This window comes from Silene latifolia, chromosome 11, assembly GCF_048544455.1.
Source record: "Silene latifolia isolate original U9 population chromosome 11, ASM4854445v1, whole genome shotgun sequence".
In the NCBI taxonomy this organism is placed as follows: Eukaryota; Viridiplantae; Streptophyta; class Magnoliopsida; order Caryophyllales; family Caryophyllaceae; genus Silene; species Silene latifolia.
The window spans coordinates 10,985,391-11,010,883 of record NC_133536.1 but is presented as its reverse complement, the minus strand read 5'-3'; the positions used below and the strand labels follow the sequence as shown (position 1 = coordinate 11,010,883).

General features: G+C 39.5%; 2 long non-coding RNA genes across 2 annotated transcripts; both read left to right on the top strand.

The window, feature by feature from the left end:
• Window positions 1-1,503: 1,503 nt before the first annotated feature.
• Window positions 1,504-14,793, top strand: LOC141612703 (uncharacterized). Its single transcript, XR_012529158.1, has 2 exons — window positions 1,504-1,617; window positions 14,597-14,793. It is a non-coding gene; the product is annotated as an uncharacterized LOC141612703 (long non-coding RNA).
• A 5,847-nt stretch (window positions 14,794-20,640) lies between these two features.
• On the top strand, window positions 20,641-22,682 carry LOC141612702 (uncharacterized). The gene is made up of 2 exons (XR_012529157.1): window positions 20,641-20,754; window positions 22,486-22,682. It is a non-coding gene; the product is annotated as an uncharacterized LOC141612702 (long non-coding RNA).
• Window positions 22,683-25,493: the final 2,811 nt, after the last annotated feature.

The following is a 25,493-nucleotide window of genomic DNA, read 5'->3' as shown; positions in this document are numbered from 1 at the left end:
ATAATTTTTAACCAAAAACGTCCTGAAACTCAATGAAGACGTCAGAATTAGGCTTAAAAACGCTAACCCTGCTTTGCAATCTGGTTTAGAACGCCGTTTACACTCGAAAAACATGTTTATAACATCAAAATCCGACACTCAAAACTGATGAACAGTAACTTTCTGCGTGAATAGTGTTGTCGGTGAACAGTGTAGATGTGCGATTAAGAACCATAAACAATAAAATACAAACATCATACGAATTGAAATAATTCGATTAGTACATCATAAGAATTGAAATAATTCAATTAGGGCGTCATAAGAATTGAAATAATTCAATTAGGGCAGCGGAAACAATCATAATCAAACGAGTAAACAATCAACCATGAATGAAAATAATAACATCATAATTAAACATTAATTTCATTCAAAAGACATAATTGAAACATTAATCGAACTATAATCGCAATCACAATCCTCGCTCCGATACCACATGTAAACATAAATTTAGAGGATCTTGATTGCAGTGATAATTACAGATGAGTACTTACGTGGAGTAGTCATTAGATCTGATAAGGAGATTCCTTGAAATCAACAAGAAGATAAACTCCAATCTTTTGCCTTCTCCTGCCTTCCTTATTCTCTAATTCTTTTCTTGTGTGTTTCTCTTAATGAATATGAATTAGGTTAAAACCACAAACAGGTGTAGCTTTTATTATATAGGTGGCAGGAGGGGCATAATTAGATAAGTGGGTCTAATATGTTAATGGCCTGTAAACATTAACCGTAATCCACTTAGTCTATTACTGTAACGCCCCGTAATTTCGGACCGTTAATATATTTTGAAAATAATTTATTAATCAAATAAAATTTGATATTTAATGTAATTAAAGTAAAAATAATTCAAAGAAATATAATTTTATTATATTTTGAAGAAAAGTATTTATTTTGATAGTTTCGAAATGTTTAAAAATAGTTTAAATCGTGTAAAACTTTTTATTTCGAAATAAGGGCGTATTGGGGGGAAAATAACAATTCTTTTGAACGTTGGGTAAATAAATTTGGAAATGGGTAGTATGAATATTCGATTTTCTTGTAATCTCGTGTTTAAAAACTTTGGTCTTGACGGAATTTACATTTGACTTACGGATTTAATTATTATTGAAACGAGTCAAAACCGACTTGTAAAAATCCCGACTAAAAATCCCGCACCTTCCTTTCCTCCTTTCTTTCTCCCTTACCCGGCTCCCCTCCCCCTTCTTTTCTTTTTTTCTGGTTTTAGTCCTTCCTTCATCTTCTTCATGGTTCTAAAAAGATCAAAACACCATTTTTGTTCCTTTTCTAGCTAAAATCGCCCTAATTTCTTCGTTTCTTATCGGTTTTTCACGAAATTTACCTTTCCGGAATCCCCTCGCCGAGATCTACAACTGGGTATAATTTAATTTCAGTTTTCTTGAAGTTGTTTTAAGACCAATTTTCGGAAATTCGGTTTATATACATAATTATTGTGTTTTAATTGTTTATTTAGGTGAAGGATTGGAAGACGAGTTTGGGGACTCGTATATTATCGAAGATAGCGGATAGTTGCTAGTTAGGGTTTGGGTTTGAGGTGCTAATTGCTCTTTTTTCTAGCTTAAGGTAACATATTTCGAGTTACTCGACGAATTATCGTCACAATCTTTGTTGTTTTTGTATGTTTGGTGATTTTTGTTTGAATAGTAGTTTTCACATGATAAATTTGTTGCATGCATGCTTAAACTATGCTTAAATTATGCCTTTTGTTAGTTTAAATTAACAAAGTTGAATTGGGGACGATTAATTAATGTTCAGACGGTCTTTTACTAAACAAAAATGGAAAATAATGGTGGTGTAGGGGGACGGCCAGGCCACGGCGGGCAGCCCAGCGATCACGGCCGGTCTTGGGGTTGGCCCGGGTTGGTCCGTGCTTGTTTCGCGGGTTTTCGTACAATCTTGGTCTTTTCGGGTTAATTAATATTAGAATAGTATAAGTAACAAAAGGGTAGTAATTTGAATTGAAGCATACTAGTAACAAAAATTATGTTAATGGAAAAATTGTGCTTATATTAATAGTTATCACATGTTAGGATAGTTTACAAAATGAATTTATTAGCGATAATTGTAATGTTTTGTTGATTGTGCCGAAAACTGAGCCTTAGTCCCTTTGACTGATGCGATGTCAGTTAATTGAGTGATTGGTCAGCCGCAATTTGACCCGCACTGCCGCGTGGTGGGGTTGCGGGTAAAAATTCGGTTGAATGATTTAGATAATCGGCCTTTTCTTGTTTTAGGCCATTTATCAAGCTTTAGTTCACATGTATAGCTTATTGAATTTAATAGTGACTTGTATTGTAGAAATGGCCCTAGTTTTCCCTGAAGCCTTTAATATGGTTACTACTGTTAGAATTAGAAATTAGTATTGAATTCTTAGTGAGGACACTGTTGGATTTGTATGCTGAATAGACAATTATATAGCCTTTCACATGATAGAATGTTAGAATTTATGTTGGTAAGTAGGACTTTTTGCCCTCTTATGGTTAAGTGGGTGTCTTACTTGACTTGTGTGGTGAGTCTTGGGTGGTGTGGGCTAAAATATTCAAGCTGGGACTAGCTGGGACTAGGTCCTAGGTGAGTATTTCGGCCTTCATCATAGATAGGTCTTTATAGTCTCTGACGAGTATATGTTCACTGCTTGATAGCCTTTGTGTTCCTGACTAGTGGATTTATATCCAAGTTGGGGCATGACCTCAGGTACTTATTTTGATAGTATGGGGTCAGCTTAAGTACTAGCCAACCCTTCGGTGGTGTCCTTAGGGTACTCACTTCACTTTGTTTTAAAAAAAGTTGTGGGTCTTGGGTGCGGTGGTGTGTATCCGCATGTCTAGGTCTCAAGCGCAGATGATTTTAGGCTAGGGTTGTGTTGTCTCTTGGCCATGTTTTATTAATATTAACCGCTGAGCCAAGATACCGGTTCGATTACCTTCCCTACCTCGTGGTATAGACTCGAGTTACAAAGTGACTATTGACGGTACTAAGAACTTATGCCTGTCTTTGATATATTGTAGACACCTCGTTTCTGCACCTCCCGCAAACCACCCGGTGATGATTGGGCCGCATGTTTGATTCGCGGAACGATTTGTGACAGTTCGTAAGATTATCGTCAAGTGATTGCTCAAACATTAATGTCTACCTCTTAGTTGTCATATACGCGCCGATACGGTCGTTTTGACAGTAATTAGAGTACATTTGGAGTCTGGGTCAAAAACCGTCTTCATTTCCTAAAACCGTCAAATCCCGAGTCAAAGCAATGTGCTTGTCTACCTAAGGTTAGGATGTCATAAAATGTTGAGATTATATCTCATTTTGAGTCACATGTCATTTCTTTGGGCTAAACTAAAAGTTTACATTACAAAATGTGCATTTCATTTAGTTAAAATGACAACCCAATCTTTAGGCCCGTTTTACGAGGTCATAACGACTTTTTTGGGTCAGGCCTATTTCACAGAAAGTTGTAGATCTCTTTCTTAGCTTTCCAACGCCACCGAAATCACCTTAATCCGAGTCTTGTAGAGAAAGTTATGCCTAAAATACGACAAGCTGTCAAACGCGTTTTCTACGCGCAGAGGAACCTACCCGGGAAAGGACGCAGCAAGTGCTGCGCCTCTTCCAAGGGACGCAGCACCTGCTGCGCCTTTTCCCAGGGCTTTCTTTTTGTCCAAGTTTCCGCGTTTAACCTAAGTCGGTTATTTCCGGATCTTTCCTTCCGTATCCAACTCTTACCATATTTCCTCCGCGTGATTAGTATAAATAGGAGCCTTCGCTCCTCATATTTCTCACGCGAGTGTCCGCCCTTCTCTTCTCCCTTTGCATTCTAGACTTCGTTCTTACTAATTGGCGCCTACGTGCTTGAACATTCGACCACGTAAGCTCGGATCCTTCCGGGTACCAGCCTCTCCGTTGCATGACCGACCAATTTGACCAACTACACAATAATCAATTTAATTAATCAATCGTTTTCCTCTTACGAGGGCACTCTCTTTGCATTCGCGTCGAGCATCACTAATCGATATCTTAGTCCTTCTCGTTTCGTCAACATGTAAGTCTGAGGGTGTAATCTCTCTTTTATTTATTGTATTTTATTTATTGTATAATCCATTGTAAGGTTTATGTCGAAAATACCATTAAAACCGATTTCTAAAACCGTCTTTAAAACCTCTTTTTACGGATTTTCAGTAGACAGACAGTCGAGAAAAGACGCAGCAACTGCTGCGCCTCTTCGTGAGGCTGCCGCAGTTCCTGCTTCTTTTCTTCTTCTTCGTCCTCTGTAAATTCCGTCTTTCTTATTTGTTTTCATATGTTTTTTAATTCGTTCACATAGTAGTATATAATCATATGTATATTAATAATCATCATTCACGTGTTTAATCATCATAAATCCGACTTAAATCCCTAATAATCTAATATTTGCGGGTTTTCGTCATTAAATTCAATTCCGGGTTGTAGAAGTTCAATTTGTTCATATTGAGTCTCTGGAATTCGTCATTGATACATTCTAATCTGTTTATTCACATGTTCATTGTTAATTCGTTGTATATATCATCATGTTTGGTCTAGTTAATTATTTCAACAGAGGACTCATTTGTTAATGTCGTTCATTCATGTGATTAATCCGTTTAATTTCGTCTCATTCATGTTTTACTGTTTTTATGACCATCATTCACATGTAATTAACCTATTAATCACTTCCATCCGAGTAAATATTTAATCCATCATTAAATTCATCAAATCAAATTAACGATTTGCGCTAAAACTTCGACGAAACTCATCCTTGAATGACGCAAAGAATCGCTGCGCCTCTCTTCCGTGAGGGCGCGATCTGCTGCGCTTGTTCCAGATGATTTACCTCTCAACTCCGTTTACGCCTTGACCTAGTTTAATTAGCTTACGTATTAATCTACTATTAATCGTAATATCGCTAATTTACATTTCGTTTATTTCATTAATTTTATTCTTTTTATTCTTTTATTCCTTTTTCTCAAATTATCCGTTTTAAAGGTATTTTCGACATAAATCGCCTATCCGTTGTAATTATTGTAATTTTTCATTATTGTAATTTATAATTATTGTATTTCTTTTATTGCTTGTATGTTTTTCACATGTAAATGAGCATTAAATCCTACTTCGACCTAATTGCATGATAAATTAATTGTTAACCGACTTAGTATTAATCTTCACATGCTAGGATTAAAACTTGGATGTTGCATTGCATGCATATAGCCGACGATATATCGAGTACGAATAACTTCCCTAATCATTAGTAGAGGCCGCTATCGAGGCGGGCGGGATTAGGTGTTCGATCAAAAGAGCTTCCTAATACGTACCCTCACCCCTTACTCCAGATCTCCGTGAGCACCCGTGTTCATTGGCATCCACGAGAGTCATTCTAGACATAGAATGCTAAGGGTAACGATTGCTTAGTGTTCATGTCTTTACTTTATGTCTTGACATGACATGAGGTATTCGAACGGTTCCAATTTCCCATAAAAATTGGTGGCGACTCCATACAAAATGCAAACGCTTGTTTTCGCTTCTCACCAAAGCGCCCCGTGGGGCCCGCTGTCCACGTTTGGCGACTCATTGGGGGATCATACACTTACGTGTAGCAAGGGTGAAACTCGAACAAGGTTAGGGAATAGTTTGTACAAGACAATTGTCGGTTTCATAACTCGGTCTTCCTAGACCGTTTAATTCGGCCTTCCTAGGCCCAGCCCAACCCATTCGACCAATCGTCCCGTCTAAACGGTCCTAATTCTTATTTGGGCCTAAGGATGGATAGCGATTGACGTCATCCATACCATGATGCTTACTCTTGTTTGTATCAAGGGCCTTCACTACTTGAGGAAATGGACTAGGAATCGGCCTTACTCTTGTTTGGTACGAGCCTCTCCACAGACTTCGGGTTTGATGGTTCGGTATGGCAACCCACCCTTTAAACCAAAACCCTTCTAAATGCACTCGGCATCCCGTTATAATGCTTGTATAAATGTTTGTACCATACGTGATCACCGTTTTGTAAATAAAACCATGACGATTTTTGTAAAATCAAAATCCCTTTTAAAAATGTAAAAATTTCGAAACATGGCCAAATTTAGCACAACATAAGCCGAAACTCTGTCCAAATGTCAAGTCAAACTTCGGGCCTAAAACCCATTTCAAAACTAAAAAAAAAAAAAAACGAAAAAAAAAAAGTCCAAAAAAAAAAAACCAAAAAAAAAGTCCAAAAAAAACGACAAAAAAAAAAACAAAAAAGGTCCGAAAAAAAAAAAAGCCAAAAAGAATGTTTTAATCAAAATATTTTCAAACCATGTAAATAAGTAAATTCAATTGGGCTAAGTTAGAGTCAAAATCCAAACCAACTATGTCCTAGTCAGAACTATGTCGAGTCATAAACCCGTCTTCCTTTGCATTTTGGGTCTTTTCAAAATTCAAGTCAAGTCTTAAGGCGTCACGCCGTCATTTTGGACCCCCTACCCCAATTCAGTTAGGATCTAAACATTTTTGATACCTCGAGTCACACGTTTCGAGGCTCAACACACGAGCCTCAATGGGCCTCATATTTGAGTCTAAACAACAACAGTCTTCTTAACACCTATAAGCAAACCTCGAGTCAAGTCTGTCTTAAACACACGTCTTAGAATTTACACATGTCGTCAATCCCGTCAATAAGGTCAACTGTATAAATGTCACTCTGTCAAAGTCAACACTCGAGTCTAAAGGTCAAGGTCAAACATCGTGAGTCCAAACACGAGAAGTCACTCACGACATTTCCTGGATTCACAAGTCAAGAGTCTAGTCATCGCGTCTCGTTATATGTCCCTTGTTTGTTGCTCTAGTATGCGTGATCCCATGTCAAATCAAGTTGTAATGCGCATCATTTTCTTCTCGGTAGGAATTCTGCAATCTCCAATGAAAGTATTCAAGAACGTTTATCTGTCGTCGTCGAGGGACTAAGTACTGCAGTCATTAAGCTCCAGGCCACCGTCGAAGACTTGAGCACTCGTGTCATCAATGTGGAAAAGAAGATAGACATGATGAAACCTTTACCATCTTCTCATACCCCAAGGCCAGGGCATAGCTTCAACGCAACTCACCCATCTAAGAAGACCAATGAAGGAAAGGGAGTCAACCTCTCACAAACTCCACTCAGAAGGCCGGGACGAGCTTATAGAGAATTCGTTGACCTCGGAACCACGTATGAAGTAGCTCTACAAAGACTGATTTCCCAAGGAAAACTTCATCCAATTGGTCCAACCCCAGACCCTAAAAAGATATTCCCTAGATGGAAGGGCGATTCATATTGCCAGTACCATCAAGGTAGGGGACACGACACAGAGGAATGCTTTTGTCTAAAGCATATTATTCAGGATATGATCGAGGATCGCAAGCTTCCTGTGCCACCTTCCGCCAAGAAATCCAAGAAGACCGACCCTCTTGGGTCTAATATCATTAAGAATGATGAGGAACCATCTCTAGATTGTTCTCATCTCCTCAATCCTCGTGACGATGAAGAAATCAATGTCCTCGAAGATGAAGATATCCAAAGTGGAATGCTCATGCTTTCCATTGCCTTCAACCATAAATTCTCCAAAATAGAAGGAGCCATTGATACTCTAAACTCTCGACTTTCCAACATGGAGAAACAGTTTGCTGAAATGAGTAAGAAGCTTGAGGCCCAACCTCTCAAGATGAAAAGTGTCCAGACAAACCCTCAATTTGACAGTCTTAAGGAGAAAGTAACTAGTGAACGATCTATTCCTAACAACCCTCCAAGGGCATTTACAAAGGCTTCCGAAAATAAGGGCACACCTCCTAGGAAATTTACCAACATTGGTATTACATACATCGATGCCCTTCATAGACTCATGGAGCGACGAATATTGAAGCCTACCGGTCCTACACCAGATCCAGAAAAGAAGTCTAGGTTCTGGGATGAGAATGCTTATTGCCAATATCACAGGGGAAGGGGACACGATACTGAGATGTGCTATAAGCTCAAGCATGTGATTCAGGATATGATCGAAAGCGGGAAGTTGTCCCTCTCAACTTTTAATCCACAAGGCAAGTTAGGCAATCCTCATGGATATACCACTTATCAAGAAACTCTTCTTGACTGTTATCCTTCCAATGTTCCCAATGATGAGGACGAGGTGCTCAAATGGGTGAATGCTCAAAGCCAGATGTCGAAGCCAGTTGCTGGAAGAGAAAATGTTCAAGCGTGGGCCGATGATTACGAGTCTAGTTCTAGGATCGAGTCAAAGTCCGAGTCCGAGTCCGAGTTTTAGGCTTTCTATCTAGTAACTTTCTTCGTGTCCATTTCCATTCCTAGTGACAACCTGGGGGCTGTCCCACGAGTCACATGTCTTCTCGAGTCTATGTTAAATACATTTATTCTTCATTTCAATAAAAATACAATTTTCAATCCACATCTTATATCCTATCTCTTCCTTTACCATTTCCTGTGACAACAAGAATTGGTTTGAGACATTTTAAAACGAACAACAACACATGCCAAGTCGATATGAGTACACTTAAATGATGTTCCATTCTAAGTTGTAGAGGACCCGAAACTCCGTGTTCTTTTCCTTACCTATTCCATGTCTGGCAATAGAAACCACAATATAACCTTAGTCTAGGACGAGCCTATCTCTAGAGATTCTAGGACGAATCCAGACCATCTCCCTTGTTAACGATCCATGACGGAAGGCAAGCCCATTCCCCACAATAAACAACCTATGTTACCAAAGACCAACCCGTTTCACACCAAAGGTGCTAGTCTGACCCAAATCCATGATAGCAAGCAAATCCAAGACAATACGAGCCATGATCAAAGACAAAAGCTCAATCAAGAGAAATGACCAAGATCAATATCCAAGACAAAAGAGTCAAAAGAAGAAGGCTCAATCAAGCAAGTCAATGTCAATATCCAAATTCAAAGTCATCCTCAAAAACCTGATCAAAAATCTGAGCAAAAATCTGAGATATAATCTAGACCAAGAATCTGAGTCTGAATCAAGAACAAGCCTGAAATCAAATGCTATACAGAATACTGCTGAAGTCTATATAGAATCAAGACGTCGATGAAAGATGGTTAGCTAGCACCCTCATTTAGCCTTTCATACATCACACACCCTAAGTCCTTCTCGAGACCGTTACCAGGGAGATAGTTAGGAATTTTGAGAATCCTCTCAAGCTCGTCAAGTACACCCATCCTTTAGGGCCAAGACATGGAAACTTGATCCCACGTCAATTAACCTACCTTTATGTGCTCAGTCTATATCAAGCCAAGAGACTCCATTTCCAAGCCACATTACAAGCCATAACCCCATAAGGCCTTAACTCCACAAAATCAAAGCTCCAGAGATTTGTTCATCAAAGCCTCTTATTACCGAGCTCCACATTCCAAATATCCAATCCAGTTTCACCTTGACCCAGACACGGAGTCTTCAAATACTTTGCTACCTAGAACGGGACATACCCATATCATCCTTAGGGTCCACTTCTATGTGTGCTCACGCGACAAGGAAATCTTTTACAAAATTAATTATACCTCTTTGGTCTCTGATCAGAGGGAGTTATCTCAAATCGATTCTTCGAGTCACCAAAGGAACATTACCCTTGTGACCCCTGCACTTTAAGGTCCTGACAACTTAGCTTAGGCACACACTTGAACTACGATCTGGTTTGATTTCACCTTTTCAGGTGGATACGTAGGCAGTCCTTTCTTACACAAGAAGGATACAACCACAACACCCAAATAAAATTAACCAAACCTCAGAACTACGATTTGGTTTGATTTCACTTCACGTGAATACGTAGGCAGTCCTCAAGGACACAACCATCCCCACTTCCAACTTTCGACCTCAATTATCAACCATCTCAATTTCTTTCAATCTCAATTAACATCCCTTCCACAACCAACACCTCTATACTGGGGGCTCCTTTTTGTCGCCCAGTCTCTTTCTACCAAATTCTAGAGTCATCTTCTCATCCTGGGGGCTTCTCTTCCAAGATGCCACCCATCCTCTATTCCTCTAAATCTAGCTAGTACTCGGTCCGGACAATGACAAAGGTCTTAGATCGATTCTCAAAGTTATCGTGCCTCAAGAGGGACCTCTTTTACAGCAAACGGTGTCAAAAGAAGTCCTAGTAGACGGATGATCCATGGCTCATGCCTTGCCTTTATATGCCCCCATCTTTCTTGCGATTCTTCTACCTTTGGAACTGATACGCATTATCACCCATATTTGGCTAGGGGTTGCGCATGCTTAAGCAAAGTCTGTCAGAGTCATCCCTGTGTCACGTCAAATCTAAGTCGGTGTCGCGTCAGTCCAGGCTAAGTCTATATTTTGCGACCGTATAAGGTCTACGACGTGTCAAGTCCTATGTCTAAAGCCCATTGAATATGCGTAACGCATTACAAACGACAAAATTTCTTTGAACAAGTTTTAAACAACTTTTATAAAGAAACAACTTTTGCAAAGCCTATGTGTTTCCTCATTCGAAGTCCATGTGATAATTGCTTACGTGCGCATATTAGATTGCATTCTTGTGTGGCTACTAACCATGCAGGTAAGTATCAGAAGCAGTACTTTATCAAGACTTCGCTTGCAACAACGAGCGGATTTTATCTGACGATGTTTCGACACACCCCTATTCATTTTCCCAAATAGCGGCAAAGATTTTGCGCATTGCTCAAATCCTCATATCCAAATCCAGCGATATTTTGCGAAAGATTGCTCAAATCCTTATATCCAAACAAGCAAAGATTTTTGCGATATTGCTCAAATCCTTATATCCAAATAGCAAAGATTTTTGCAAAGATTGCTCAAATCCTTATATCCAGTAAGTAGTAGTATTTTGCAAGATCGCTCACTCAAGGTTTCTCCCATGACGATCAAGATGTTCCTAGTCGTCAATATAATCACCCAGTGAGAGTTTGCTTGAGGACAGAGACAGGCATATTCCCCAAAGTCATCGCTTTATTCCCCAACGAGAGTTTGCTTGAGGACAGAGACAGGCAGATTCCCCAAAGTTATCGCTTTATTCCCCAGTGAGAGTTTGCTTGAGGACAGAGACAGGCAGATTCCCCAAAGTTATCGCTTTATTCCCCAGTGAGAGTTTGCTTGAGGACATAGACAGGCAGATACTCCCAGGCGAACCTTCATACCCTTTTCAGTTAAGTCCCCTTTCAGTCCTTTAGAGAGAGTTGTCCTTCAGCCTTCCCTTTAGAGAGAGTTGTCCTTCAGAGAGAGTTGTCCTTCAGCCTTCCCTTTAGAGAGAGTTGTCCTTCAGAGAGAGATAGCCTTCAGAGTTAGCCTTCAGAAGTGTTAAGAGATTTCTTCAGTATCCCTGTGACCCCTAATGCCTTCAGACACCAAGTTATCTTCAGACCAAAGAGTTTTGCCGAAGCGTCTTCAGTCCCGTTTCACCCAGGGGTATCTCAGGTATGGTTTCTTCTTATGGTCAAGCGAGCTTCCTTACGTAGTCTAATGGACTCTAAACGACCCTCCCCGATAGTCGACAGACTCTAAAATGTTCCCGACGACAGGTCCTTGGCTCAGACCCCTTGAGCCGCCTCGCGTCGCCATAGTCGTCAGGTTGTAATCTTCGATTGACCTGATGGCTATACTTTGACTTTCGCCTTGTCCAAGCCTCAGTCAAAGTGGGGGCTCTGAGACACCTCGTTTCGCACCTCCCGCAAACCACCCAGTGATGATTGGGCCGCATGTTTGATTCGCGGAACGATTTGTGACATTCGTAAAGATTATCGTCAAGTGATTGCTCAAACATTAATGTCTACCTCTTAGTTGTCATATACGCGCCGATACGGTCGTTTTGACAGTAATTAGAGTACATTTGGAGTCTGGGTCAAAAACCGTCTTCATTTCCTAAAACCGTCAAATCCCGAGTCAAAGCAATGTGCTTGTCTACCTAAGGTTAGGATGTCATAAAATGTTGAGATTATATCTCATTTTGAGTCACATGTCATTTCTTTGGGCTAAACTAAAAGTTTACATTACAAAATGTGCATTTCATTTAGTTAAAATGACAACCCAATCTTTAGGCCTGTTTTACGAGGTCATAACGACTTTTTTGGGTCAGGCCTATTTCACAGAAAGTTGTAGATCTCTTTCTTAGCTTTCCAACGCCACCGAAATCACCTTAATCCGAGTCTTGTAGAGAAAGTTATGCCTAAAATACGACAAGCTGTCAAACGCGTTTTCTACGCGCAGAGGAACCTACCCGGGAAAGGACGCAGCAAGTGCTGCGCCTCTTCCAAGGGACGCAGCACCTGCGCGCCTTTTCCCAGGGCTTTCTTTTTGTCCAAGTTTCCGCGTTTAACCTAAGTCGGTTATTTCCGGATCTTTCCTTCCGTATCCAACTCTTACCATATTTCCTCCGCGTGATTAGTATAAATAGGAGCCTTCGCTCCTCATATTTCTCACGCGAGTGTCCGCCCTTCTCTTCTCCCTTTGCATTCTAGACTTCGTTCTTACTAATTGGCGCCTACGTGCTTGAACATTCGACCACGTAAGCTCGGATCCTTCCGGGTACCAGCCTCTCCGTTGCATGACCGACCAATTTGACCAACTACACAATAATCAATTTAATTAATCAATCGTTTTCCTCTTACGAGGGCACTCTCTTTGCATTCGCGTCGAGCATCACTAATCGATATCTTAGTCCTTCTCGTTTCGTCAACATGTAAGTCTGAGGGTGTAATCTCTCTTTTATTTATTGTATTTTATTTATTGTATAATCCATTGTAAGGTTTATGTCGAAAATACCATTAAAACCGATTTCTAAAACCGTCTTTAAAACCTCTTTTTACGGATTTTCAGTAGACAGACAGTCGAGAAAAGACGCAGCAACTGCTGCGCCTCTTCGTGAGGCTGCCGCAGTTCCTGCTTCTTTTCTTCTTCTTCGTCCTCTGTAAATTCCGTCTTTCTTATTTGTTTTCATATGTTTTTTAATTCGTTCACATAGTAGTATATAATCATATGTATATTAATAATCATCATTCACGTGTTTAATCATCATAAATCCGACTTAAATCCCTAATAATCTAATATTTGCGGGTTTTCGTCATTAAATTCAATTCCGGGTTGTAGAAGTTCAATTTGTTCATATTGAGTCTCTGGAATTCGTCATTGATACATTCTAATCTGTTTATTCACATGTTCATTGTTAATTCGTTGTATATATCATCATGTTTGGTCTAGTTAATTATTTCAACAGAGGACTCATTTGTTAATGTCGTTCATTCATGTGATTAATCCGTTTAATTTCGTCTCATTCATGTTTTACTGTTTTTATGACCATCATTCACATGTAATTAACCTATTAATCACTTCCATCCGAGTAAATATTTAATCCATCATTAAATTCATCAAATCAAATTAACGATTTGCGCTTAAAACTTCACGACCTGAACTCATCCTTGAAACAGACGCAAAGAATCGCTGCGCTCTTCCGCAGGGCGCGATCTGCTGCGCCTGTTCCAGGATGATTTCTGTCTCTGAACTCCGTTTCTGCCTTGACCTAGTTTAATTAGCTTACGTATTAATCTACTATTAATCGTAATATCGCTAATTTCTGTTCGTTTATTTCATTAATTTTATTCTTTTTATTCTTTTATTCCTTTTTCTCAAATTATCCGTTTTAAAGGTATTTTCGACATAAATCGCCTATCCGTTGTAATTATTGTAATTTTTCATTATTGTAATTTATAATTATTGTATTTCTTTTATTGCTTGTATGTTTTTCACATGTAAATGAGCATTAAATCCTACTTCGACCTAATTGCATGATAAATTAATTGTTAACCGACTTAGTATTAATCTTCACATGCTAGGATTAAAACTTGGATGTTGCATTGCATGCATATAGCCGACGATATATCGAGTACGAATAACTTCCCTAATCATTAGTAGAGGCCGCTATCGAGGCGGGCGGGATTAGGTGTTCGATCAAAAGAGCTTCCTAATACGTACCCTCACCCCTTACTCCAGATCTCCGTGAGCACCCGTGTTCATTGGCATCCACGAGAGTCATTCTAGACATAGAATGCTAAGGGTAACGATTGCTTAGTGTTCATGTCTTTACTTTATGTCTTGACATGACATGAGGTATTCGAACGGTTCCAATTTCCCATAAAAATTGGTGGCGACTCCATACAAAATGCAAACGCTTGTTTTTGCTTCTCACCAAGTGCCCCCGTGGGCGGCCCGCTGTCCACATATATTGCCCTTTCTTGTTTGATGATTCTATGAATCATAGAAGGTGAGATGCAAGCCGGCTATGGTTGATAGAGTTTGGATTACAATTTGTTAAATTTTTCACATGATAGTTAAATTAGTCAATATAGCATTCATATGTTAGGGTGCTTGGAAATTAGATGAATTATCATATAGTTTACATGTTTTACTACGTGTCACATTACATGTTACATCAATTTTGACGATTCGTGGCTGGGAGGACTCGAAGTTACTCCCCACTGAATTGTGGCTTTCGTGTTTGTATAAAATGCGATTGACAGGTTGTTGATGCTTAGTTGGGGTCACAGACGGGCTAGTGAGCAAGGAACCTTGGACCTAGTTTTGGCTATTCTATTAGTAAACCTTTTACACTTTTGGTTTGTATATAATTTGAAGGGACATATGTCTCCCTTTTCTATTTTTGGTTTGTATCCTTATATTTCCGCGTCTTTAGTTATATATGTAAATTAGTTTATCAGCTGTTGCAGGGTTTTTGACACTCTTCTTGAGTTGGATTGGTTGTGAATGGTTTAGGAAGAATTTTTTTTGAAATTGCAGGTTTTTGACTAGTTGAACCATTTACAAACATATCCTACCAGTTTTTCTGTAGAATTTACGCATTTAAGTAATTAGATAACGCTAAATTTTAAGGGTGCCACAGTTGGTATCAGAGCCTATTGCTCCCGACGCACGTTTGTGCACCCCACTTAAAAATCACTTGACCTCTAAATAATAAACTTGAGAGAAGGGTAGGATGGGTAGAATTAGGATTTTATGTGGTAGTCTGTTTGTGATTGCTAATTGATAGGTACTAATCAAATTTTTCCCTTTTGAAAGATGGCTCCGCCAAGAAGAGACATTGATGATGCTATCTTATTAGTTCTTACTCAAATTCTCCAAAACCAACAAAATCAACAAGCTCCTCTTCCTCCTCCGCCTGCTGAGGGTACTCCTGGCACCTATACTTGGGTGGCTAATCAGTTGACCCGAATCAACACTCCCACTTATGGTGGAGAGATTGATCCAGCTGCTCTTACAGGGTGGTTTCGGGAGTTGAAGAAAAGCTTCACGTTGTATGATGTTAAGGAGGAACATAAAGTGAAGCTAGCCTCTCATTTCCTAGTACGAGAAGCAGACCGGTGGTGGTCCATGACTGGGCCTACCGTTTCAGCTGAACCAGGATTTGACTGGATACGTTTTAAGGAGTTAGTGGAGGCCCGTTTCTATCCTCAAGAGCTGAAACAGCAAAAGTTGAAGGGATTCATGGAGTTGAAGCAAGGAAGCCTTCCAGTTCAGGCCTTCACCGATAAATTCAATGAGTTGGCTCATTATGCAACTCGATTGGTGAAGGATGACAACGAAAAAGCTTTCTTTTATCTTGAAAAGCTCTCCCCTAAGATCAAAAGCATGGTCCGTCGGGATTCCACTAACTTTGTTTCAATCTACAACGATGCTTTGTGGGCTGAAAATTCCCTAAAAGACATTGAAAATGAAGCTCGTGCAACTAGTTCTAATCTTGGCAAGAGGCCTTTATATCCCTCTTCTAGACCCTTTACTCCTTCACCCAGGTTCATCTCATCTCCCTCTGACCCAAACAAGAGGAGATTTGTTTCAAATGTGCAAGCTAACCGGGGTGGTCAATCTTTAGCTGTTAATGACAATAAAGGTACTAAAGACCGAGTGTGCTATAACTGCAAGAAACCAGCACACCCTGGTAAATGCTTCGTTGATCCTATTATATGCTTTTCTTGTAACAAACCGGGCCACAAGGCTAATGTTTGCCCGGAGAGGAAGGTGATGGCTCCTACTACTCCTGGCGCCCCAGTGAGGCCAGTGAGGCCGAAGGGCCGTATCTTTGTTATGAGCCGAGCTGAAGCTGAGGCACATCCCGATATCATTACTGGTACATTTTCTATTTTTGATGTTCCTTGTTTGGTACTATTTGATACGGGTGCCTCTTTATCTTTTATTTCAATAAAACTCTCCAATAAATTATCACTTGAATCATCACAAGAAGAAAGCACATCTATATCCTTACCCTCTGGTGATATCTTTTCCTGTTCTAAAATCTATCCGGAAGTTCCTATTTCTATTATGGGATCTATATTTCCAGCAAATCTTTTCCAATTTCCACTTGAAGAATTTGATGTCATTTTGGGCATGGATTGGTTACATACTTTTCATGCTCGATTTGAATGTCGAGATCAGAAAATAATTCTTACAAGCCCTTCAGGTCACCGTGTGTCTTATCAAATGGTTAAAAGACAAACCGGTACTAAACTAATTTCTGCTATGAAGTTTGTCAATGCAATGAAAAAGGGTCATCAAGCCTTTTTGTGTATGGTGACTACTTCAAATTCTTCCTCTCTGCCTCTTAAAGAGAACATTCCTGTAGTATGTGAGTTTCCCGAAGTTTTTCCTGATGAGCTACCGGGAATTTCTCCTGAAAGGGAAGTTGAATTTGCTATTGATCTTATTCCTGGTACCGGCCCTATTGCTAAAGCTCCTTATAGGTGGCACCGTCTGAATGAAAGAGTCAAGACTCAATTTGGATGATTTGATTGCCAAAGGTTTTATTCAACCTAGCTATTCACCTTGGGGTGCTCCTGTTCTCTTTGTAAGAAAGAAGGATGGATCTATGCGATTATGCATAGATTATCGTGAACTTAACCGAGTTACCATCAAGAATAAATATCCTCTTCCTAGAATTGATGATCTTTTCGATCAGCTCCGAGGTGCTTCTACTTTTTCTAAAATTGATCTTCGTTCGGGCTATCATCAAATTCCAGTCCGAGAAGTTGACATTCCTAGAACTGCCTTCAGTACGAGATATGGTCATTTCGAGTTTACGGTGATGCCATTCGGTTTGACCAATGCTCCAGCTGTATTCATGGATCAGATGAACCGTACGTTCAGAGAACACCTTGACAAATGTGTTGTGGTGTTCATTGGTGACATTTTGATCTATTCTAAATCTGAAGAAGAACATGTCCAACACCTTCGTGTTATTCTAGAGATTTTGCGCCGTGAAAAATGGTATGCTAAATTCTCTAAATGTGAATTCTGGTTACCTAAAGTGACCTTCCTTGGGCATGTCATTTCAAAAGAGGGCGTTATGGTAGATCCTGCCAAAATTGAAGCCGTTGTTGATTGGAAAAGTCCAACCAATGTTTCTGAAATCCGTAGTTTCCTTGGCTTGGCGGGTTACTATCGGCGATTTGTGAAGGATTTTTCAAAGATTGTTATGCCGATGACTCACCAAGAAGAAGAGTCTAAGTTTGTGTGGTCTGAAGAATGTGAAAATGCCTTCCAGGAATTGAAAAAGAGGTTGACTACCGCTCCGGTGTTGACCTTACCTGAAGAAGGAGTGGACTTTGATGTTTACTGTGATGCTTCTAAGCATGGTTTAGGTTGTGTCTTGATGCAAAAAGGGAAAGTCATTGCTTATGCCTCTCGACAGCTTAGAGTTCATGAAGTTAACTACCCGACTCATGATCTTGAATTAGCTGCGGTAGTACATGCTTTGAAGATTTGGAGACACTACCTCATTGGAGTCCATTGCAACATCTACACTGACCACAAGAGCCTGAAATATCTCTTTACCCAAAAAGAGCTGAACATGAGACAAAGGAGATGGTTAGAATTGGTGAATGACTATGATGTCAATCTAATTTATCATGAAGGAAAAGCTAATGTGGTGGCTGATGCTCTTAGCAGAAAATCTTGTCATTCTTTGAATTCTTTTCGAGAATTACCTCCTGAACTTGCTTTAGAACTTCAAAAATTAGGAGTAAGCCTTGTAAAAAGGGGCTCTCATCATCTTGATGCCATGTCAGCTGAACCTGACTTCCACCGTGAGATCCGTACTTGCCTTCCTAATGATCCTACTTTCATATCCATTCGAGCTAAAATTCAACTTGGGCAAGCTAAGGATTGTAAGATTGATGATGATAGGTATCTCCGTTATCATGGTAGAATCTATGTTCCGAGTGCCGCTGATTTAAGAAAAAGAGTTCTTGATGAAGCACACCTTTCTCCTTACTCCATTCATCCGGGAGGTACCAAAATGTACAAAGATTTGAGATTGCAATTCTGGTGGCCTAGGATGAAAATTGAAGTTATGGAGTATGTCAGTAAATGCCTCACCTGCCAGAAAGTAAAGATAGAACATCAAAAGCCCGGGGGTTTGCTTCAACCCTTGGATGTTCCTCTTTGGAAATGGGAGTCTATTTCCATGGATTTCGTGATGGCTCTACCCAGGACTTCAACTGGGAAGAATGCTATTTGGGTGGTTGTGGACCGATTGACTAAATGTGCTCGGTTTATCCCCATCAAAGAAACCTGGAGTTTAGAAGTTCTAGCTGGTGCCTATGTGAATGAAGTAGTGCGCTATCATGGGGTTCCTAAAGATATAGTTTCAGATCGAGACCCTCGATTTTGTTCTCGTTTCTGGACTGCATTACAGGAGGCCTTGGGTAGTAAGCTATTGATGAGCACTGCTTTTCACGCCGCCACTGATGGTCAAACTGAGAGAACAATTCAAACCTTGGAGGATCTTCTTTGTGCCTGTGCCTTAGATTTCCAAACTTCTTGGGAGAAATGTTTACCTTTGGTTGAATTCTCTTATAACAACAGCTATCAAGCTTCCATTAAAATGGCACCATATGAAGCTCTGTATGGTAGAAAATTCCGTACTCCAGTTTGTTGGGATCAAACCCAAAATGTTCCAATGTTAGGTCCTGATTTGGTGACAGAGTCCATTGAACAAGTTAAGATCATTCGGGAACGGATGAAAGCCGCTCAGGACCGTCAAAAATCATATGCTGATGTCCGTCGTCGACCACTTTCCTTTGAGGTTGATGATCAAGTATTCCTTAAAGTGTCACCTATGAAAGGGGTGAAACGGTTTGGCGTTAAAGGGAAGCTGAGCCCTAAATATATTGGACCTTTTCAAGTGATTGAAAAGATTGGTCCAGTTGCTTACCGTTTAGAATTGCCTCCAAATCTGAGCAAGGTTCACAATGTCTTCCATGTTTCTCAGTTGAGGAAGTATATTAGTGACCCTAGCCATATCATCCAAGAAGAGATTCTTGAATTGGAACCTAACTTGGTGGTTGAAGAAAGGCCAATTCGGATTCTTGAAAAAGCCGATAAGCAACTTAGGAGCAAAGTTGTACCTCTAGTCCGAGTTCTTTGGCGTTGTGGAAATGTCGAAGAAGAGACTTGGGAGACTGAAGCTTCTATGTTAGCTAAATATCCTGAATTATTCTCGTAAGGTATTCCTTTTCTTACTCTTTTCCGAGTACTAAGCCGTGTTTAATCATATTGGTAAAGATAGTATTCTTACTATAGAATTTTAAACTAAAACTTTGAAAATGCTTTTATGATTTTCAATGGTTTTAACATTAGTGAATGTTGAATCTCGTTGTTGGTGACGTCCCAATAATGGGTTTTCTCATTTATTGGTGTAGGAATATTTTTATATCTTGATATGAATATGGATGTTCTTGTATGATCAACAAGAGTATCACCGTTTCATTGAAAAGATACCTATATTTTCTTATAACTATAATTTCTCCTTCTGAGTTTCGAGGACGAAACTTTTTAAAATGAGGGGTGATTGTAACGCCCCGTAATTTCGGACCGTTAATATATTTTGAAAATAATTTATTAATCAAATAAAATTTGATATTTAATGTAATTAAAGTAAAAATAATTCAAAGAAATATAATTTTATTATATTTTGAAGAAAAGTATTTATTTTGATAGTTTCGAAATGTTTAAAAATAGTTTAAACCGTGTAAAACTTTTTATTTCGAAATAAGGGCGTATTGGGGGGAAAATAACAATTCTTTTGAACGTTGGGTAAATGAATTTGGAAATGGGTAGTATGAATATTCGATTTTCTTGTAATCTCGTGTTTAAAAACTTTGGTCTTGACGGAATTTACATTTGACTTACGGATTTAATTATTATTGAAACGAGTCAAAACCGACTCGTAAAAATCCTGCACCTTCCTTTCCTCCTTTCTTTCTCCCTTACCCGGCTCCCCTCCCCCTTCTTTTATTTTTTTCTGGTTTTAGTCCTTCCTTCATCTTCTTCATGGTTCTAAAAAGATCAAAACACCATTTTTGTTCCTTTTCTAGCTAAAATCGCCCTAATTTCTTCGTTTCTTATCGGTTTTTCACGAAATTTACCTTTCCGGAATCCCCTCGCCGAGATCTACAACTGGGTATAATTTAATTTCAGTTTTCTTGAAGTTGTTTTAAGACCAATTTTCGGAAATTCGGTTTATATACATAATTATTGTGTTTTAATTGTTTATTTAGGTGAAGGATTGGAAGACGAGTTTGGGGACTCGTATATTATCGAAGATAGCGGATAGTTGCTAGTTAGGGTTTGGGTTTGAGGTGCTAATTGCTCTTTTTTCTAGCTTAAGGTAACATATTTCGAGTTACTCGACGAATTATCGTCACAATCTTTGTTGTTTTTGTATGTTTGGTGATTTTTGTTTGAATAGTAGTTTTCACATGATAAATTTGTTGCATGCATGCTTAAACTATGCTTAAATTATGCCTTTTGTTAGTTTAAATTAACAAAGTTGAATTGGGGACGATTAATTAATGTTCAGACGGTCTTTTACTAAACAAAAATGGAAAATAATGGTGGTGTAGGGGACGGCCAAAATGCGAGGCCCACGGCAGATCACGATCCATAGTAGGTCTTGGGGTTGGCCCGGGTTGGTCCGTGCTTGTTTCGCGGGTTTTCGTACAATCTTGGTCTTTTCGGGTTAATTAATATTAGAATAGTATAAGTAACAAAAGGGTAGTAATTTGAATTGAAGCATACTAGTAACAAAAATTATGTTAATGGAAAAATTGTGCTTATATTAATAGTTATCACATGTTAGGATAGTTTACAAAATGAATTTATTAGCGATAATTGTAATGTTTTGTTGATTGTGCCGAAAATCGAGCCTTAGTCCCTTTGGTGATGCGATGTCGATTAATTGAGTGATTGGTCACCGCAATTTGACCCGTACTGTCCGCAGGTCAGGGTTGCGGGTAAAAATTCGGTTGAATGATTTAGATAATCGGCCTTTTCTTGTTTTAGGCCATTTATCAAGCTTTAGTTCACATGTATAGCTTATTGAATTTAATAGTGACTTGTATTGTAGAAATGGCCCTAGTTTTCCCTGAAGCCTTTAATATGGTTACTACTGTTAGAATTAGAAATTAGTATTGAATTCTTAGTGAGGACACTGTTGGATTTGTATGCTGAATAGACAATTATATAGCCTTTCACATGATAGAATGTTAGAATTTATGTTGGTAAGTAGGACTTTTTGCCCTCTTATGGTTAAGTGGGTGTCTTACTTGACTTGTGTGGTGAGTCTTGGGTGGTGTGGGCTAAAATATTCAAGCTGGGACTAGCTGGGACTAGGTCCTAGGTGAGTATTTCGGCCTTCATCATAGATAGGTCTTTATAGTCTCTGACGAGTATATGTTCACTGCTTGATAGCCTTTGTGTTCCTGACTAGTGGATTTATATCCAAGTTGGGGCATGACCTCAGGTACTTATTTTGATAGTATGGGGTCAGCTTAAGTACTAGCCAACCCTTCGGTGGTGTCCTTAGGGTACTCACTTCACTTTGTTTTAAAAAAAGTCGTGGGTCTTGGGTGCGGTGGTGTGTATCCGCATGTCTAGGTCTGCGCAGATTTTAGGCTAGGGTTGTGTTGTCTCTTGGCCATGTTTTATTAATATTAACCGCTGAGCCAAGATACCGGTTCGATTACCTTCCCTACCTCGTGGTATAGACTCGAGTTACAAAGTGACTATTGACGGTACTAAGAACTTATGCCTGTCTTTGATATATTGCCCTTTCTTGTTTGATGATTCTATGAATCATAGAAGGTGAGATGCAAGCCGGCTATGGTTGATAGAGTTTGGATTACAATTTGTTAAATTTTTCACATGATAGTTAAATTAGTCAATATAGCATTCATATGTTAGGGTGCTTGGAAATTAGATGAATTATCATATAGTTTACATGTTTTACTACGTGTCACATTACATGTTACATCAATTTTGACGATTCGTGGCTGGGAGGACTCGAAGTTACTCCCCACTGAATTGTGGCTTTCGTGTTTGTATAAAATGCGATTGACAGGTTGTTGATGCTTAGTTGGGGTCACAGACGGGCTAGTGAGCAAGGAACCTTGGACCTAGTTTTGGCTATTCTATTAGTAAACCTTTTACACTTTTGGTTTGTATATAATTTGAAGGGACATATGTCTCCCTTTTCTATTTTTGGTTTGTATCCTTATATTTCCGCGTCTTTAGTTATATATGTAAATTAGTTTATCAGCTGTTGCAGGGTTTTTGACACTCTTCTTGAGTTGGATTGGTTGTGAATGGTTTAGGAAGAAATTTTTTTGAAATTGCAGGTTTTTGACTAGTTGAACCATTTACAAACATATCCTACCAGTTTTTCTGTAGAATTTACGCATTTAAGTAATTAGATAACGCTAAATTTTAAGGGTGCCACAATTACTCCGACTAAAAACCCGAAACATCATATTTAGCTATTATCTATTAGAGTGACTGACGTCTGTAATTAGGTCCACATAATAGAGAATTAATATGATAATTCTTACAGAACATACACGTAATAAGACATTTCTCTTCTCTATTAGTTTAAGAAAAGCAAAACAAATCTCTCAAAAATATGTATCTCCAACATAATACACTAGACCATGCGATGAAATTTTGAGAATCGTTGTTTTGGGAGAATATGATTTTCTTGGTCAAAAGAAGTGGGATTAACCCAAACTAGAAAATAAAACAGAAAAATTAGCCAAGAAACACTTCCTAGGGTCAGACGGAAAAGTTTATGCGCCATATCCTTCATCTCAATAATAATTTATTGAGCCTTGACCACGCCTTGATTTGTCAACCAATCTGCACATGAATTTGCATGCCTCACAATAAACATGGTGAATTTCCACCTTCCAAGGCGAATCCCAAATGAACAACTTACAAACTTGAATTAAACGGGAATGAGCCGTGGGGGGTTGTTTTTCAAAAATTCGGCCACCACTTGTGAATCCGTCAAAATGATGATGCTAATAAGAATATTTATAATAGTTGGGCCTCAACCATTATAAATATTCTTATTACATCTCAACCAAAACCTTAAGGTGATGGTTGAGGCCCAACTATTATAAATATTCTTATTACGCTCCCTCACTCAAATGCCCATTGGGCTTGAAGAGTGGTTAATTGTGCACCGGCTCCCTCGTACCGTGTGTTGTGGTTCCACTTCGAGTTTTTGAGGGGTTTTGAGGTTGCCAGGATTCGAACCCGTGACCTACAGTGTAATACTACGGATTTTTATAAGCTAAGTACTCCACCGAGTAGAGCCTACTCGATCGAGTAGTGTCAAGGGTGTAGTTTGTTTGGGTTCTGCCGAGGAATACTCGGCCGAGTATGATGAATACTCGACCGAGTAGAGGATACTCGGCCGAGTATGCCCTATACTCGACCGAGTATCAGGTCTGTCGAGTAATATTTCAGCGGTTTGATGCGGGAGTGTTTGGGGTTGTTTTATATTCAAAGTCAGTTTCTAAAACGTCATTTCAACCCTAATCATTTTACGATCTCTCTAATAACTCCCTAATCATTCTCTAATCTCTTTGTGTGTGCAATTGTCGTAATCCTTGCGTGTAATCTCTCATCCTACTGTTGGTAAGTTTCATTCCCCATGTCATTTATGTTCTTTTAGGGTTACTGTATATATGGAATTTGGGGAATAAGGGGGAATTGTGCAATGTGTGATTGTGTTATATGGTTATTGTATAGGAGAAGACTTCATAGAGGAGCCTTTCTGATTGTTCGGTTTCCGTACTGCTGTTGATTGCTAAGGTAGGGTTTCCCTACTCAGTTCTGTTTAATTAATTGGAGATGTTGTGATTGTACTGTGTATAATTGTTGTTATCTGCTGATCATCGGAGGATGGGTGTTGTGGAGACGGTGTTGGTGTGGTTGAGTTGTGACGGTTGTGGTGTTGTGACAGCTGTGAGGCTGTGTGTGTGTGTGTGTGTGATTGTGGTGGAGTCACTTGCGGGAGTGGCTTCACACCCTAGTTAGCCCTCCGTAGAACCCGTCACGAGAAGGGATGTGCACATCAAGGGACAGGGATTGTTAGTCGCTCGTTGATGAGCTGGACTAGGTGGGGATGGGCTGCGGTCACCCACTGGCGGCGAGGATTACCTGTTGCGATGGGTAATCTGGTAGGGCTACACACTTCGGTGTGTAGTCGGTTACTGTGTGAGATCGATGATCAGATGGTGGTATTGTTTGTTGTTCTATATTGATTGAGTAGTACTGACCCCGTGTTGTTGTTTTGTAAAACCTGCGGTGATCCATTCGGGGATGGTGAGCAGATTGTGACAGGTGATACATTTATTGAGCTTGGGGCAGTCATGGTAGAGTCACCACGCTGGATTAGACGACACCACCACGAGCCTTAGTTATTGTTTTGGTAGTTGTTGCCATTTGGATAATTCGTTTATTAGATTTTGGAGACTATGTAACTTTTATAATTACCGTACATTAATAAATGTGTTTGGACTGTTGCTTTTGATATATACTAACCTCGGGCAACCGAGATGGTAACAACCTTTCATGCTGGGGTAGTCCTGGTAAGGTACCTTGGTATGAGGGGGTGTTAGAAAGTGGTATCAGAGCCGACGATTCCGGCACCTAAAACAAATGAACCCAATGAACTTAGGGATTCTAAATAAAATGAACCCGGGGAGAGTTGTTTGGAGCTGCCGCAAAGACTTGGGAGACGTCCTGAAGTCGCATTAAGGCCCTTACGATCTCAAGCCGGTCACATGGGGGGAAACTGTTGTATGTTTGAGTCATGTGAGTTTGATATCTATAGTTTGAATCTTGTGCATGGTTGGATGAAATGATGAAAGAAGTGGAATGTGATAGTTGTTGAAAGATGCATCGAGGATTGTTGATGTTAAACTATGAGCATGAATATGTTGGCGTGTTAAGTGTTGGAACATGGTAAAATATGAAAGGTGAATTGTGAATTTGTATCTGATTGATATTGAGCATGAAGAATGTGATCATGTTACCCGTTTAATACAATCTTGAGCATGAAGT